Source organism: Lepidochelys kempii, chromosome 7, assembly GCF_965140265.1.
Source record: "Lepidochelys kempii isolate rLepKem1 chromosome 7, rLepKem1.hap2, whole genome shotgun sequence".
Lineage (NCBI taxonomy): Eukaryota > Metazoa > Chordata > Testudines > Cheloniidae > Lepidochelys > Lepidochelys kempii.
Window position 1 is genome coordinate 122,726,410 of NC_133262.1, and position 14,656 is coordinate 122,741,065.

Consider the following 14,656-nt stretch of genomic DNA (forward strand, 5'->3'; position numbering starts at 1 on the left):
CCCTTTCTAGAGAGCCTCACATACTCCCAAGGTGCAAAGGTGGCAGGCCACTGCGCTTCCAAAGGGAGGTGACCCACATTCAGCAGCGCCAGCCATTGTTTTTAGTTGGGCCTCTCTTCCATGCTGCCCCTTGTACGACCTACCCTTGCATTACAGAGGGGACTGTCCAGTGCATGTTTCCTCGTCTCCCACTTCTTCCTACTCCGTGACAAGCCTGTTTGTCAGAGTCATGGTTTAAAAACGTCATTTTATTTATTTATTTTGCCGTGTTTATCACATGGGTGCGGAGAAGTAAGCACCTCTGCTCTAGGAGAGGTGTGTCCTGCACGCTAGATTTATCGCAGCAGAGGAACCTGCTAGCACCAGGAGATGCCAGAGGGTGATCATTCAGAGGTGGTGGTTTCTAGCCCGTACTGCTGGGAGTGGAGGCTCGTTGCCAGTGAACGGGCCGATGTTGCAGCAGTGAGTCCTCCTCCTTACTAATCTGTGGGAAGTAGAAGGTCACAATCTGAGATGCTGCCACTCTTCTACTTCTCTTTCCCACCCCCATCCCCCTGACTACTTGTCCGGTATGGCGATAAGGCAGAATTTCACCTACGGAGGGTGAGAGAGGAGACTGCGATTCATCTGGTCATGTTTATTCATGCCATACAAGCATAGTAATAGATCCCGCACCGAATTCAACCCAACTTACACGTTTGTGCATAATAAACTAATATTGGCCTATTGGCCTGTATTGAGAGGGGATGTCATTGAATCCAAGGGCTGCAAGCAGCTGGTGGGTCTGAGGTTTAAATAGACAGCAGAAAAACTAGTAACCACAATAAGTAATTTTTCATGTAATCACACAACCCTGTTCCCGCAACATCTACTACCAGACTATTTTAGCCTTAGACTAGGCCTCTCTTTCTCCTGGGCTGTGGTTCCCTGGGGAATCTCTCTTAACAATTCTAGTGGTACTTGTATACTTCAAGCACAAAGAATGAGGACCTCTCTAGGGCTGTTCCAATTGTATTTTTTGTTCTCTTTTGTTTGAGTTTTCCATCTAAGCTGGGGGGACTCGGCTGGTCACATCCAGCTTGTTGCTAGTCTAATGATTTGTATTTTTAGCACAGGGATACAGTTGTACACAATAAATCAGCACACCATCAAGTTTGTTTTCTTAAACATGCCTGTCCATTTCCAGACAGAAGAAACACTGTGTTGTAAGTTTCCTCTCTCTGCCTCCTCTGCTTCACCCACCCTGTATGTGAAAGAGGAAGACACAGTAGAAGTCTGTCATCTAGCAACTTTCTAGATTAAACACTGAGATTTCCTAGTATAGGCTGCAAACTCTGCTACTTTGAACTTTAGTTCCCCATTCCTTCTTTGCCAATGGGCAAATAATTATGTTAGTTCCTAAAATGGGTGATCCAGGCTCCAATAGAAGAGGCTCCAGTATGTTCCTTCTTCAACCAGCCACTCTAGAGAAGCTGCAGGTTATTTGCTACCCAGCTACAGAACTGAATCCACAGGGCATTTTCATTATTTTAAAGCCTATGGAATTCAGTTCTCAAAGCCAAGCAGCTAGGTTCCAGCTCCCGGTCACTGGGCCATGGCAAGTTAGTCTCCATCTGTAAGGAAAAGTAGAATAAGCTGGTTCATTGTATTAGTAAGCAGCACAGACAAATATTGAATTGACACTGATTTTGCAACTGATACAGAAAAGTACTTGGGCATCTTTCTATCCTAGAGGTAGGACGCAGTGGCCGTGTTTCCTAATTTAGTAACTTTAATCAGTGAGGGTTCCTATTCAGTGCTCTCAGGTTCTCTGTTCCATTATTAGGAACATAGGAATTGCCACACGGGATCAGCCCAGTTTGAGAATTTGTATCCCTGCTGAGGTTCTTTTCTACAACTTCAGCTATGCTTGTTAGCCACATAAATGTGGCTGACTTCAAAATCCTGCTGAGATTTTTTGCCTCGGTGGTAACTTGCAGAAATGAGTTCCACAGTCTATCTCCTTCCTCTTTGAGCTGCAGACACTTTTACACAGGAATAGTTGTGCACCAGGTGTTGGAACTAAGTAAGTTTCTGTATTTACAGCATGAGCCGTCACCTTTTAGATGCAGGCAACGTGCTCTACAATGGCTTGAAGTAATGTTTCCCTTTGTGGCGTAATGACAGCTTATACCCAGTGGGGTCCACTGATCTAGAAGCCAAATAGAGCTGGAGAGGAGATAGAATTTCAGTGAAACTGAAAGGCAACAAGTTTTAAATAAATAAAGGGAAATATTTTTACATAGCAGGTGCTTTACATGTGGAACTAACTACTTTAAAGGTATCAGGGAGTCCACAAGCTTAGTAGGATTAACAATTTGATACTTAGGAGGGTAATACATTTTTACCCCCATCATCCTCTAACAAATGGGAAGAAAATTCTCCTGTGGCCAGGTTGTTCCGTAATTAAGCTGTCTTGTACCTTCTTCTGAAGAGTCTGGTGCTGGCCCCTCTCAGACAAGATAACTGGTCCAAGCTCATATGGAAATCCCAGGGTGAGTGTTCTTTATTCACTAAAGCTTCTTGGTATCCCCCCAAGGTTTCCAGTAAAATTGGTTTGATCTTCAGTTCAAGGCCATTCACTAAAGAAAATAGGATTTCAGCATGAAACCTTCCTTAAATGACCGCAAGTACAGTTCTGGGAAGGAAGGGATTAATCTCAAAAGCTTTTCTACACAATACTGTTCATTCTGCTTTCTCACTGTGCAAAAATGGCAGCTTCAGGATGACCTCTGAGACCTGCCAAGGACACATGGGCACGTTTTCACACACTGTGAAAATTAACTCTTCAGACAGTTCGTTCAAGAGAGACTTTTATACAAATCTGCTGCCCAAAATTCCACTTAATAAAAAAAAAAAAATCTCTTTTTGATCTTACTTCCAATCACATAGTTTGCATGGTCTAACACTACAGAACACTGCTGCTTATAGCCATGAGCCTGTCCTTTCAATTTCTATATTTAACTTATGCGTGAAGTTGGGGGGAGAACTCTGCAAGCACTCCACAGGGGCATGGTTTTACTCACTAAAGATTCTGTCTACCCAGTACAAGAATTTAGAGGAACTAAGTTTTCATTCTCTTCTCTCCCCTTCAGAGAGGCGACAGCAGCTGCCCAATAAATAGATCTTTTTTTAAAGCAACAAAAAATCTGGTTTATTTCATGTCATCTGAGATGTGGCCATTTGGCAAGGTCTGGTTATCATCACAGGCTTAACACAGAAACATAGAAACATCAGGCTGGAAGGGACCTTGAGAAGTCATCACGTCCAGTCCCCTGTGCTGCGGCAGGACCAAGAAAACCTAGATTGTCCCGATGGGTGTTTGTCCAACTTGTTTTTAAAAGTTTCCCTTGATGGGGACTCCATGACGTCCCTTGCCAGCCGATTCCAGAACTTAAGTTAAGGCTGTTGTAGGAAGTCCCAGACCTTCCACTTGCCCTGGGCAGGTGCTGGGGTGCCTGACGGCAGACGACAGCCCCCAGCCCATGTCTCCCCTCATCGGGCATGCTGCCCAGGGCAGGCGGAGGGTCTGGGGCTCCTCGCAGTGGCCCAGGCTTCTTGGGGGGCTCTTACCATGGCCTGCCTTCTGGCCTGGCAGGGGTGGGGCAGGGCCTCATGGCAGAGGGGGCTAAGGTCTACCTCAAAGCCCACCCCCACCGCGTGGCCCTCCCTACCTCCCAAACTATGTACATGTTAACAAATGGGCAGGCATGGCACTCCCACTTTTCTTGGGGGACCATGGCCCCCCACTGTTCACCCCAGTTCTGGCACCCCCTACTCAAAGATTAGTTCTTTAAGTGCCGGACAGTCTCTACGTAAAAGAGTAAATGGACACAAATCAGATGTCAAGAATTATAACATTCCTAAACTAGTCGGAGAACACTTCAATCTCTCTGGTCACGCGATTACAGACATGAAAGTCGCTATTTTACAACACAAAAACTTCAAATCCAGACTCCAGCGAGAAACTGCTGAATTGGAATTCATTTGCAAATTGGATACAATTAACTTAGGCTTGAATAGAGACTGGGAGTGGCTTCGTCATTATGCAAGGTAGCCTATTTCCCCTTGTTTTTTCCTACTCCCCACCCCCCCGACGTTCTTGTTAAACCCTGGATTTGTGCTGGAAATGGCCCACCTTGATTATCATACACAATGTAAGGAGAGTGGTCACTTTGGATAAGCTACTACCAGCAGGAGAGTGAGTTTGTGTGTGTGTGGGGGGGGGAGAAAACCTGGATTTGTGCTGGAAATGGTCCAACTTGATTATCATACACATTGTAAGGAGAGTGATCACTTTAGATAAGCTATTACCAGCAGGAGAGTGGGGTGGGTGGAGGTATTTTTTCATGCTTTGTGTGTATAAGACGACCTTCTGCACTTTCCACAGCATGCATCCGATGAAGTGAGCTGTAGCTCACGAAAGCTTATGCTCAAATAAATTGGTTAGTCTCTAAGGTGCCACAAGTCCTCCTTTTCTTTTTGTGAACTCAGCTAGCTTCTCTAAATATTCTTTAACCTGCTTCCCCCCCTATTTTGGTGTCCATGCCTTCCCCTTAGTTGTCCGTATTAACTGGGTTGAGTATCTGGTCACCAGTCACCCTTTTAGTGACGATTGTGGCAAAACAGGCATTAAGCACCACAGCCTTCTTGATGTTGTCAATTATTAGCTCGCCTTCCCCACTAAGTTTAGGGCCTACCCTTCCCTTCAGCTTTCTCTTGCTCTTACAGTATTTAAAGGGCCTCTTATTCCCTTTGATGGCCCTTGCCAGCTGTAACTCATTTTATACCTTAGACTTTCTGATTTTGTCCCTACATCTTTTGTTCTCCTCCTTATCAGATCTGACCATGTCTCCACTTGTGCAGAATTCCTTTTTGATTTTCAGGTCATCAAAGAGCCGCTGATCGAGCCATGTTGGCATCTTACGAGTCTTCCTGTCTTTCCTTTGCATTGGAATAGTTTGCCATTGCACTTTTAATACGGGCTCCTCGAGGAACTGCCTGCTCTCCTGAACCCCTTAGATTTTCTTTCCATGGGACCTTACCTACCACTTCTCTGAGTGAACATGTCTGCTTTAATATAATTGAGTTTGTTTATATATGCCAGACTGAAGGCTAAGTGCTAGCAGAAGAGAGACTGAGTTTTTCTTCTAGTAGAACAAGCCTGGGTGTGCGTGGGGGAAAATGTATGAGTAGAATTGTGATAACATCTTTAGGCCCTAGCCTCATAGCACCAGGTACTGCACAAACAGATAGTCTGTGCCCTGAAGAGAAATGTACCATGCTGCTACTTGGTATTTGTGTTGCATTTTCTGTGGTATTGTCATGCAGTAGCAGGGCCTGGGGAAGAGATGCGGTGAGAACATGTGGCGTCCAACTGGCAACTATGTTCGCTCTGTGCAAACATAGGTACTAAACAGGGGGGTAGTGATACAGCCATCTCTCACAGGAGCAGTCCTTACGACGGGTCATTTCTGAGATGACGCAGGTGTTCGTAAGCCGGTTGTGCAGGGTGGGAACCCCCAGGCCTTCCCAATCTGGAGCAATGGCAAAGGAACTGATAAGATACTAAAGTGATAAAGAGGGCTCCAAGCTAGTAGTGATAAAAGATGTAGGGGGAATATGCTGACTAAAGCTAATCAATCTTCTCTCTTTCTTGCTGTCTTTCAGCCCAATAAGAAAAGGAGGACTTGTGGCACCTTAGAGACTAACCCATTTATTAGAGCATGAGCTTTCGTGAGCTACAGCTCACTTCATCGGATGGCATCTGAGGAAGTGAGCTGTAGCTCACGAAAGCTCATGCTCTAATAAATTGGTTAGTCTCTAAGGTGGCACAAGTCCTCCTGTTCTTTTTGCGAATACAGACTAACACGGCTGCTACCCTGAAACCTGACATTTCAGCTCAATGAGATTTATACTTGGTGCTCTGATTTTCAATAAAATAGGTGGGAAAGTATAAAGTATGTGTTAGTGAAAGAAGTCTGTTCTGTTATTACTCGCTAGGCTGGTGGAGATCACGTCTCTTGGTGCCTGATTAAGATCGCTCTGGGAGCACTAACTTGTCGAGCGCTAATGTTTATTCCTGCCATTAGGGTGTCACTGCGCTTGGCATTTTGCCTCTCTGCTGATTACCGAGTGACCTTTAGCTGGATACCTTGGGAAAAGGAGTTTATAGCACAGGGTTCGGTCTGCACCCTCCAAGGCAATGGGAGCAGGATTAGGTCCTACTTTGGAGGACAGAGGGAGGTGTGGGGAGACGTTTTGAAAGCGGTGAAGTCCCGTTTTCAAGAGCGACGTCGGAGCCTCAGTCAATGGGCGCGAGAGCCCACGTAGCCAAGTCATTTTTGCAAAGGGGATTCAGCACTTTTGAAAGCAGTGGGTGCAGTTTCCAGCCCCGTGGGTGGGCCAAGAGCGGGTAGGGTAAGCGGGCTGTTTTTGAGGAGGGCTCTCTTTCCTTGAGGCACCCCTGGAGCAGCACTGCCTCCTGTGGGCCCTGGAGATGAAACTCTCCTTCCAGCAAGGGTTTGGGCTGCACGGCAGGAAAGGGGCTTGGTTTGAATGCTCCGAGAACTCCCCAGCCTAAAGCAGTGACCCGAGTGAGGAAGTAGAAATTTTCATACAAGGATCTCAAAGCACTTTACAAAAAAGGGTGATTGGATCACTGTCCGTTTAAATCCCACGCTGGTCTCCAACTTTACCCCCTGTTGTTCCATGTAACAATTACGGTTATGAGAACTGAAAGCAATTAGAAGGTGTGTGGGGGGGGAGGCTGCAGTTTAAACTTTGTGCATTTGACTATGCTTTGCAGAGAGAACATTCCCCTTTGCTGGTTTATGAGAGACCTACGCAAAATAGCAAGGGAGAGAAACATTTTAAAATAGAAAATGTGGTTGTAAAACCACAAAAATTAACAGGACAACTTGGGGGAAAAGATAAAAGATCTGAAACTACTTTCAACTCGTTTTTTGAGAGTGAGTAATTTCAAGTTGGCTTCCCCTTCAATTTTTCTCTCTCCATTTAAAAAAAAAAAAAAGAAAGAAAAATACAGATGGGGAAACTGATTCACAGAGGTGACATGACTTGCCAAAGGCCAGCCAGAGAGTCGGTGGCAGAATCAGGCATAATGTAGAACTCAGCCATTCTTGCACCCAGGCTGCTGCCTTTGCCTTTAGAGGCAGTTTTGTCCAAATCTAGGTAAAAAAAAAAATATATATATATATATATGTAATTTTTTTTTTTTTGGCTAAAATTTTCAAACACACATCCTGTTAGCACATGCTCTGAATCAACACCCAGCTCAAAAAGGCCAAGAAGCCACAGTCGACCTCATGCACAAATTAACTTTCACAATAACAACCGAGCTAACAACCGAGCATCTGTTGAACCAGGATTGGCGATGCAGACATGCAGAACTGATGTTAACAATTCAAACTATTCACTGACTTAAGGCCAGAGTTACAGTTAGCTTGAATCACCACCGCCCCCAGCCTGAATCACCATCGCCCCCAGCTATGCTTTCTATAAATACTTCTGCTTACTGTAAGTCTAGCACCGATTTAGATGTCATACGCACCCATGAAATCAAACAGGACTCCCCCCAGTCCAGAGGGCATTTAAACAGAATACCTTTGAACAGCAAGAAGAAGAAGCCCAGAGTGCGGCTGGTTTTGTGCTTTGGTTCTGCTCTTGAGCTTAGCTGTTTGCTTGTCTCATGATGCTTTGCTACGTCCCTGCCTCTTTAAACTTTAACATAAAAACCTCACACCAGTCAGAGTATCACAGAGCTGAGGGAGGAGGGGCAGGTGGACGGGGATTATGAGCACAGAGTAATTTTGTGGGTCACGGAGTCAGCACTCCTGCATTCTGTTCTTGACTCAAGCACCGGCAACCCAAGGCGAGCTGAGAGGTCACAGCCTGTGTCGGTTTCACCATCTTTAAAGTGGGAGTTACATTACTCACCTACTTCCCAGGGACCACAATGAAGCTTTTAGCTTAGAACTCTTTTATGTCTTGGTGGAGAAGCCTGGGCTGGAGGCGTGGACTATTTGCTCACGGATCCTGGTGCTTAGATTCTGCCACCATGCTTTCCTGCCCAGCACCACTGAATGTGACCGGGCCGATGGCCGCATGAACTGAGCTGGGAACGCCCGCCATCAGTTGGAGAGGTAGGTTCCTGTGCTGGTTACAAGTTACTCGTTTCTAGTAAGTGAAATGAGGAACCACAACAGCTTTGTTAGCAGAACAGGGCGTTGCTGATCCAGCTCTGTCTAGGAAGAGACTATTGCCACAGAAATCAGTGCAGTCAGCTACCTCCACTTCGTACACGTTGCACACACATACAGTGAGAGTATTATAGGGGTCCTGGACGCTGGCTTATTCCAGTAAAAGCCAGGCACGGGAATACAGGATTTGCCATGCAAAAATCAGACTATTTAGTCCAGCTAGTATCTTATCCCCGCCGATTGCCAGTAGCTAATGCTGTAGAGGACAGTAAAAAGAAAGAACAGGCTGTGGGACTGGCCAGTTGTGCAACGCGGCACATGGAAGGGAAAAGATTCTTCCTGACCTCTGCAGGTAGTCAGCTGGTGACCTGAAGCAGGGAGGTGTGGCCTATGCTTTGAAATCATCCAGAGACCCTGGCCCTACACAGTTTATGCTCAAAACAGACAAAAGGAGGGGAGGATGTTACACCCGCCTTTATTTTAAAGTCCGTTCTCTTTTGTATGCATGTCTGAAGCCTGTAGGATGATAAATATATTCACAAGGCACCCGTCTTTCCAAAGGAGCTACGCGCGCTGCCATGGACCATACATGACATTAGTCAGCTGCCATTTCAGACCCTAGGACAGGCCTTGAAAACCACGGCCGTGCAGAGCAGTGTGTGCCCTTTGATTTGTTTTAAGTTACAGCCCCCCCATTTTCACCTCCTGTCCCTTCGTTCTTATGTTACGGGCAGCGTAAGAATCAGCAGATGGCCTAGTTTTCTCTCTGTCCATCCTGCTGCTAGCTCTTCCTTCCTAAAACAACAATCTGGGTTTTAGTCATTGCTAGCCATGTAAAGTAGCAACTCTGTTCTTCCCTGGACCTTCACCATGCAGTCTATGGCTTTCTGAAGGCCCAGTGTCTGGTTTTGGTCACACTACTCCAGGCAGGAGAGCGGAGCAGGCTGCTGGATAAACCATAATTGAGCCACCAGACCAACCTTGCCTATCAGCCAGGCCTGAGAATCAGGAAATTTAGGTTGTAATTCTAGACAAGTTTCCTTTGGGGCAGATCATCTTTGTCCAAGGTAGAAGTCCCAGGAAAGGGCTCGGAGATGGGATCTCTGCAAAGGAATCCTTGCAAAGATTTCTTACCACATTATCCCCTTAATAGGTTTGTTTGCCTCCTCTCCCCCTAGGAAAAGGCCACAGGGCTGCTACCACACGAGGCATCCATCCACAGGAAGCCAGGGTCACCTGTGTTGAGTGTCTGGTCCCCACCCCCATTCTTGGCAACATGGCAATGGAACCATACAGCCAGAGGTGAATCCCTGGTGGCAACTGCCCTGTCTTCCTTGGGGAACCTCCATGAGAATGGAGGGAAGATAATGTGTCCCTTTCACCCGCCCCAGTTCAGTCTCTGCCCCCAAGCCTGGGCCCTGGACCTGCAGAGCAGCTTTCCAAGGCTTTGGAGAAGGGATGAAGAGGCTGGGTTCTTCCCCAAGGTCATCTCCACGCTTTGGTGTCATATGGACAACCCAGGTCTCTCCTCTTCCTCTGTACCATTGGGATAACAGTGATCTGCCCCCGGGGGCGTGGTGAAGCTTAGTGTGTGCAGAGTCAGGGAAGAGGTCAGCTAGCTCAGCAGGTCATCCCCTTTATTTAGTTCAGCTTCCCTGAATTCCCCAACAGAGCCCTCAATCCCAGATTTCGTCCCCAGCGATCAGTTTGGGGTTTCATGCACAGTGTGATCAAACATACATTTGCTGCATTTGGTATTCAAATATCAGATATCTCAGTCTGATCAAAGCGGACAAGTCCCACCTCTTCTGAGAATCAAGCTGGCTACACTGACATTACCCTCCCCCGCCCCCACCCCCGCCAAAAGAGATCATTTTTGCAATATAATAGTATTAGATCCCTTCACAAGCCAAAGCTCTGTTTATACATAAACTGTATGGGCAACCCTTTCTCCCAGTGTGGCCAAGGATGTTGACATTTTGAACTCAGTTATGCTCTTTGCTTCACTCCTTTCGGTTCAGCCCACATGTTCCATATGTGTTTTCCAGATTCACTTTCTAGATGATCCATTTGCTCAGGGGGGTGGGGGCATGTAGGCGAAGAAGAATCAGTCTACACGATCCAGCTGTGAAGATTCTGTGCTGTAAGTGACAAGATTCACAGATTCCCCTTTCAGAGTAGCAGCCATGTTAGTCTGTATCCGCAAAAAGAATAAGGAGGACTTGTGGCACCTTAGAGACTAACCAATTTATTTGAGCATAAGCTTTTGTGAGCTACAGCTCACTTCACCGGATGCATTCAGATTCCCCTACTGAGCAAGAAGCCAACAAGAGGAGGAGCTAGAGAGGTGGTTTGAGATTCACAAGAAGGGAAAGAGAAGGATTCAGCTAAAGGCTTCTGATTCGAAACTGGAAAGATTCCTGTTCAGATTTGGCCCAAGGCCTTCAGAGAGAGATTTCCAACAGATTGTTTATGCTACAGAAGAGGCCAAAAAACATGAGATATTTGACTATGAAAGACAGCCCTGACGCCAAAGAGCTTACCATCTGAAGCTGCAAAAGACAGACGCAAACGGAGGAAAGTGATACTGTACAACATACTGTCCAAGCAAAGCGATTGGCACATGCCCAACAAGTTCCATGAGGTCTCTCCTAACATTTATGTAATAATAAAACCTGAAGCCTGGTTCAATTTCAAAATGTACCCTAAATCTGCCCCATATTAAAACATGAACTTTGCCTCCTCCGCCCTTTTCACAGAATGAAACCAGCAGCGTGGGATGGCAGTAGCCATGTCATAGTTCCCCACTCCACACATCAAACTGCGTTCGTTTGGCTCATTTGGTCCTTCACCTGCACTCGGCTCCCTAGTCTCAGCTGAGATTTCTGATGGCCTCTGAAGAGCCTTGAAAACAATTACCAAGCAAAGCTGCTTCAGGAGTGTCTCCCTCTCTCCTCTCGTGCCTAGGAGCATCGTGACACTCCAGGACCCCACTGATCTTTGGAGCAGAACTCGCAGTGCTCAATCCCAGGCCAGTGACAGGTTTTTTTTATTAAACGTGTGTATCACTGCAGTGTCTAGAGGCCAGGCCCTGATTGCTGCACACCCTGTTCCTAGCTCTCACCGTGTGTTTGTCATCAGTACTGCTCAAAGTGCTAAATGAAAGTCAGCAGTAAGTGACAGACCCTACTCCAAAGAGCTTGACAATCTAGAAGGCTGCATTTCCCCATTGCCCAGCGGAGATGTGTCCAATAACTACACGGTTATTGGACACAAACCAGAGAGCAAAATTTGCCCTTTTATATTTCTGTATATGACTGAGTACGTGCATTTCCATGCTGCCACCCCAAATGTGGGTATAAAAAACTCAAACAAGATACTAAGTCATGTGACTATAATGGTCTGATTTAAAGAGGTGCCACTTGTATAGTTAAGGTTCCTTTCTCAGCCCTTTCTTATTCGCTATTTCTTAGCTGGACTTAAGTGTGTCAACAGCAGCACGGTAAGTGGGATAATGGAGGATCATATGAAAGATGCTTTGATTCTGGGCTTTCATTCTTATGTCACTGTAAACCAGCATCTTAGCATCGTTCCCTCCTAACATCTGAGGCCATAGCAGCTCTATGAATATTTAGAAAGCTTTATTTAATCTGCAGATGGAGCCCTTACAGTCCCTTGGGTGACTGGCATAAAACATGACGCTATCCCCGTGCCCCGTGGGTTATAAACTCCATTGTGCTGTCAGAAAGAAGGCAGAGTCCAAGGGCTGCAGTAACAGGAACTCAGATGCCAGGACAATAGGAACGCAGAGGCTCTGCACAGAACAGAATCGTTGCTTGCTCGGGTTCGACTACTGCGGGATCCACCCAGTGTGGATATTTACCCCTGTGCAGAGGCCAGCACGAGGCAGGCTAAGTGTACCACAGCCTTGTGCTGGCCCTCTGCACAGGGGTGAATTTTACTGTGTCCCTGTACCCGACGTACACAAATTAGCCTCCTACAAAGAGCGACTCAGGGGCAGTTTCATCAGTCTCGCTGGAATGGCTAACCTGGCTCCACCGCCTCTCACACCGAGCCTCATGAGCCCTCGCTGGAGAGCCCTCGACACCAAGGATTGGCCAAGTTGCCGTCTCTGCTCCCAACACGGACTTTTAAATCTTCCCTGGCTGGGACGGGCGTGAGGTACATACACGCATCGCAATCCCCTTTTCAGCTTTGTGTCTGAGCTAGGTGAAGAATCCCACGGGGAGGTTTAGCTCTAGGGATTCAAAGCCAGGCACCCTCACAAGAAAACAATAAATACAAAATGTTCATTTTGTTTTTAAGCATTTTGGCTTCGGGATTCTTCTTTTGACTTCCCTCTACTGCCTTAGTCCAAAGTCCATTGACTTCAATCTTCTTTGAACTTGGGTTAGAGACTTTCAACCAACCACATACAATGGGCATTGTAGAAGGCCCCCACACCCCGGATAAATACATATGCACTGCTTATGCACTCACACACTTCAGGCCTGACCCTAAGCTCACTGAAATTAACAAGTCTTTCCACTGACTTTAACCAAAACATTGATCAAACCCTTAGAACTGTTCTAAACCAGCATGTCTCCCAAGTTAAAATATTTGGGTTTTCATTAATTTGCTAAAGGTCATATTTTTGCCATGTCCATCAGCAGATATAGTACTTGTCCTGAAAAAACCCTCATTAAAAAAAAAAAAATTAGCACAGTATTGTAGGCAAAACACAAAGCAAGTTCTTTGTGAAAAGCAAGAGAGTTTAGCAAGTTATTTTCCAACAAATCACTTATCTATATTGGTAAATGAATCAGGATTTAATGAGGTTAAAGAGAAACGCCTGGTAGAAGTATACAGTTACAGCTGAGATAGGTGCAGTATAAATCCTGAACATATAAATCTTACACAACTGAAAGTAATAAATGAAGTTGTCCCCTTTATCTTTCCGCCTGCGCCTTTTCCCCCACATACAGGACTAATCCAGGATTTAGAGATGTGGGGCTCAACCCTCCTGTCACTTATGGTGTGTAGATCAGGAGCGACTTCGCTGAAGTCAACAGAATTACACTGCCGTAGAACTAACATAAACCCACAAGGCTGGCTAATATTTAAGGTGTCTTGCTACAGCATACTGGTAAATGGAACCTAGAGATCATAACGGGCATTGGACATGTTAGAATTTGTTTATTAAAAAAAGAGCACAAAACCCTAAATTCCGATGTCCACCACGAATTACCAACTGGAGAAAGGGTTCTAATGAGCCAGACAGCAGAACTTGCATATGGCATGCTGGGTTTGGAGGAATGGCAGTAGCATACCTCTAGAAGCATGACTGCAAACTATTCCATTTTATATTCCAGAAAAGGAAACAATCTCTCTCTCACACACACACTTACTTAGTCCAAAAGGGTTTTGAAAGAGCTAATCTGGTTTCACCGTTTACAAAAGCAGCTCAATATTCCAAACAGAGCGTTCCCGAGATCCTGGTAAATTTAGCATTTTGTCAGGCCAGTTCCCCGTCCCTTCCACTGCTATGGTTGAAAGTGAGCATGCTTTGGTTGTCTGTAAATGTCATCTTGTGACACCTGAAGTTAACACTCTGCGTAGAGAAAAAAACAAGCTCTCTATACGTAAAGCTTCTGGAGCCATAAAAATCAAACTGATTATTATAGGACAAGATCTGTATTATTCAGAAATGTGCGTCTCCCTGGTCCAGGAATGGATCTCTTTGAAAGAGTCACAGTAGTGAATAATGACAGGTTTCAGAGTAGCAGCCGGGTTAGTCTGTATCCGAAAAAGAAAAGGAGGACTTGGGGCACCTTAGAGACTAACCAATTTATCTGAGCATAAGCTTTCGTGAGCTACAGCTCACTTCATCGGATGCATAGTGAATAAAGCACTTACCCAGTAGCTGTCTTCGCAGCGGCTCCAGCTGTTGTGAGACAGAGAGACGCAGCCTGAGATACTTTTAAATATTACAGCCAACTTACTCACTTCTCTTCCTGGACTGAAGTGTGCACATGAGCTGTGCAGCTTCCACCACCCACCCCCTCCTTTCACCTTTGGTTTCCAGGCTTTTCTGAGAAAGGAGGAAGGTGTGGGAGGGCAAAAATCGGCATCCCCGTGCCAGTGACACAATCATTACCAGGATTCGATTCAACTCAATTCTTGAGAAACTCCCCAGCACCAGTCAGACCAGCCTCCTGTTCCCAGGAAAGGAAAGAAGGTTTCCAAGGGTTCTGCTTTCCTGGGAAGTTGAGGGGGAGGTAGGGGAACAATTTCTGATGTTACCGGGATCGTGGGCAAAAGGGCAACACGTTTTAGGCACTTTTGAGAGTTGATCAGTATCCTCCTCTCTTTCCAAGCCAGGGATGCCTGGACTT

The 14,656-nt window shown here is 45.9% G+C and overlaps 1 long non-coding RNA gene across 1 annotated transcript; it reads right to left on the bottom strand.

Moving 5' to 3' along the window:
• Positions 1–248: 248 nt before the first annotated feature.
• On the bottom strand, positions 249–14,246 carry LOC140915392 (uncharacterized). Its single transcript, XR_012160145.1, has 3 exons — positions 14,178–14,246; positions 2,462–2,621; positions 249–1,613 (listed from the first exon to the last, which is right to left on the bottom strand). It is a non-coding gene; the product is annotated as an uncharacterized lncRNA (long non-coding RNA).
• Positions 14,247–14,656: the final 410 nt, after the last annotated feature.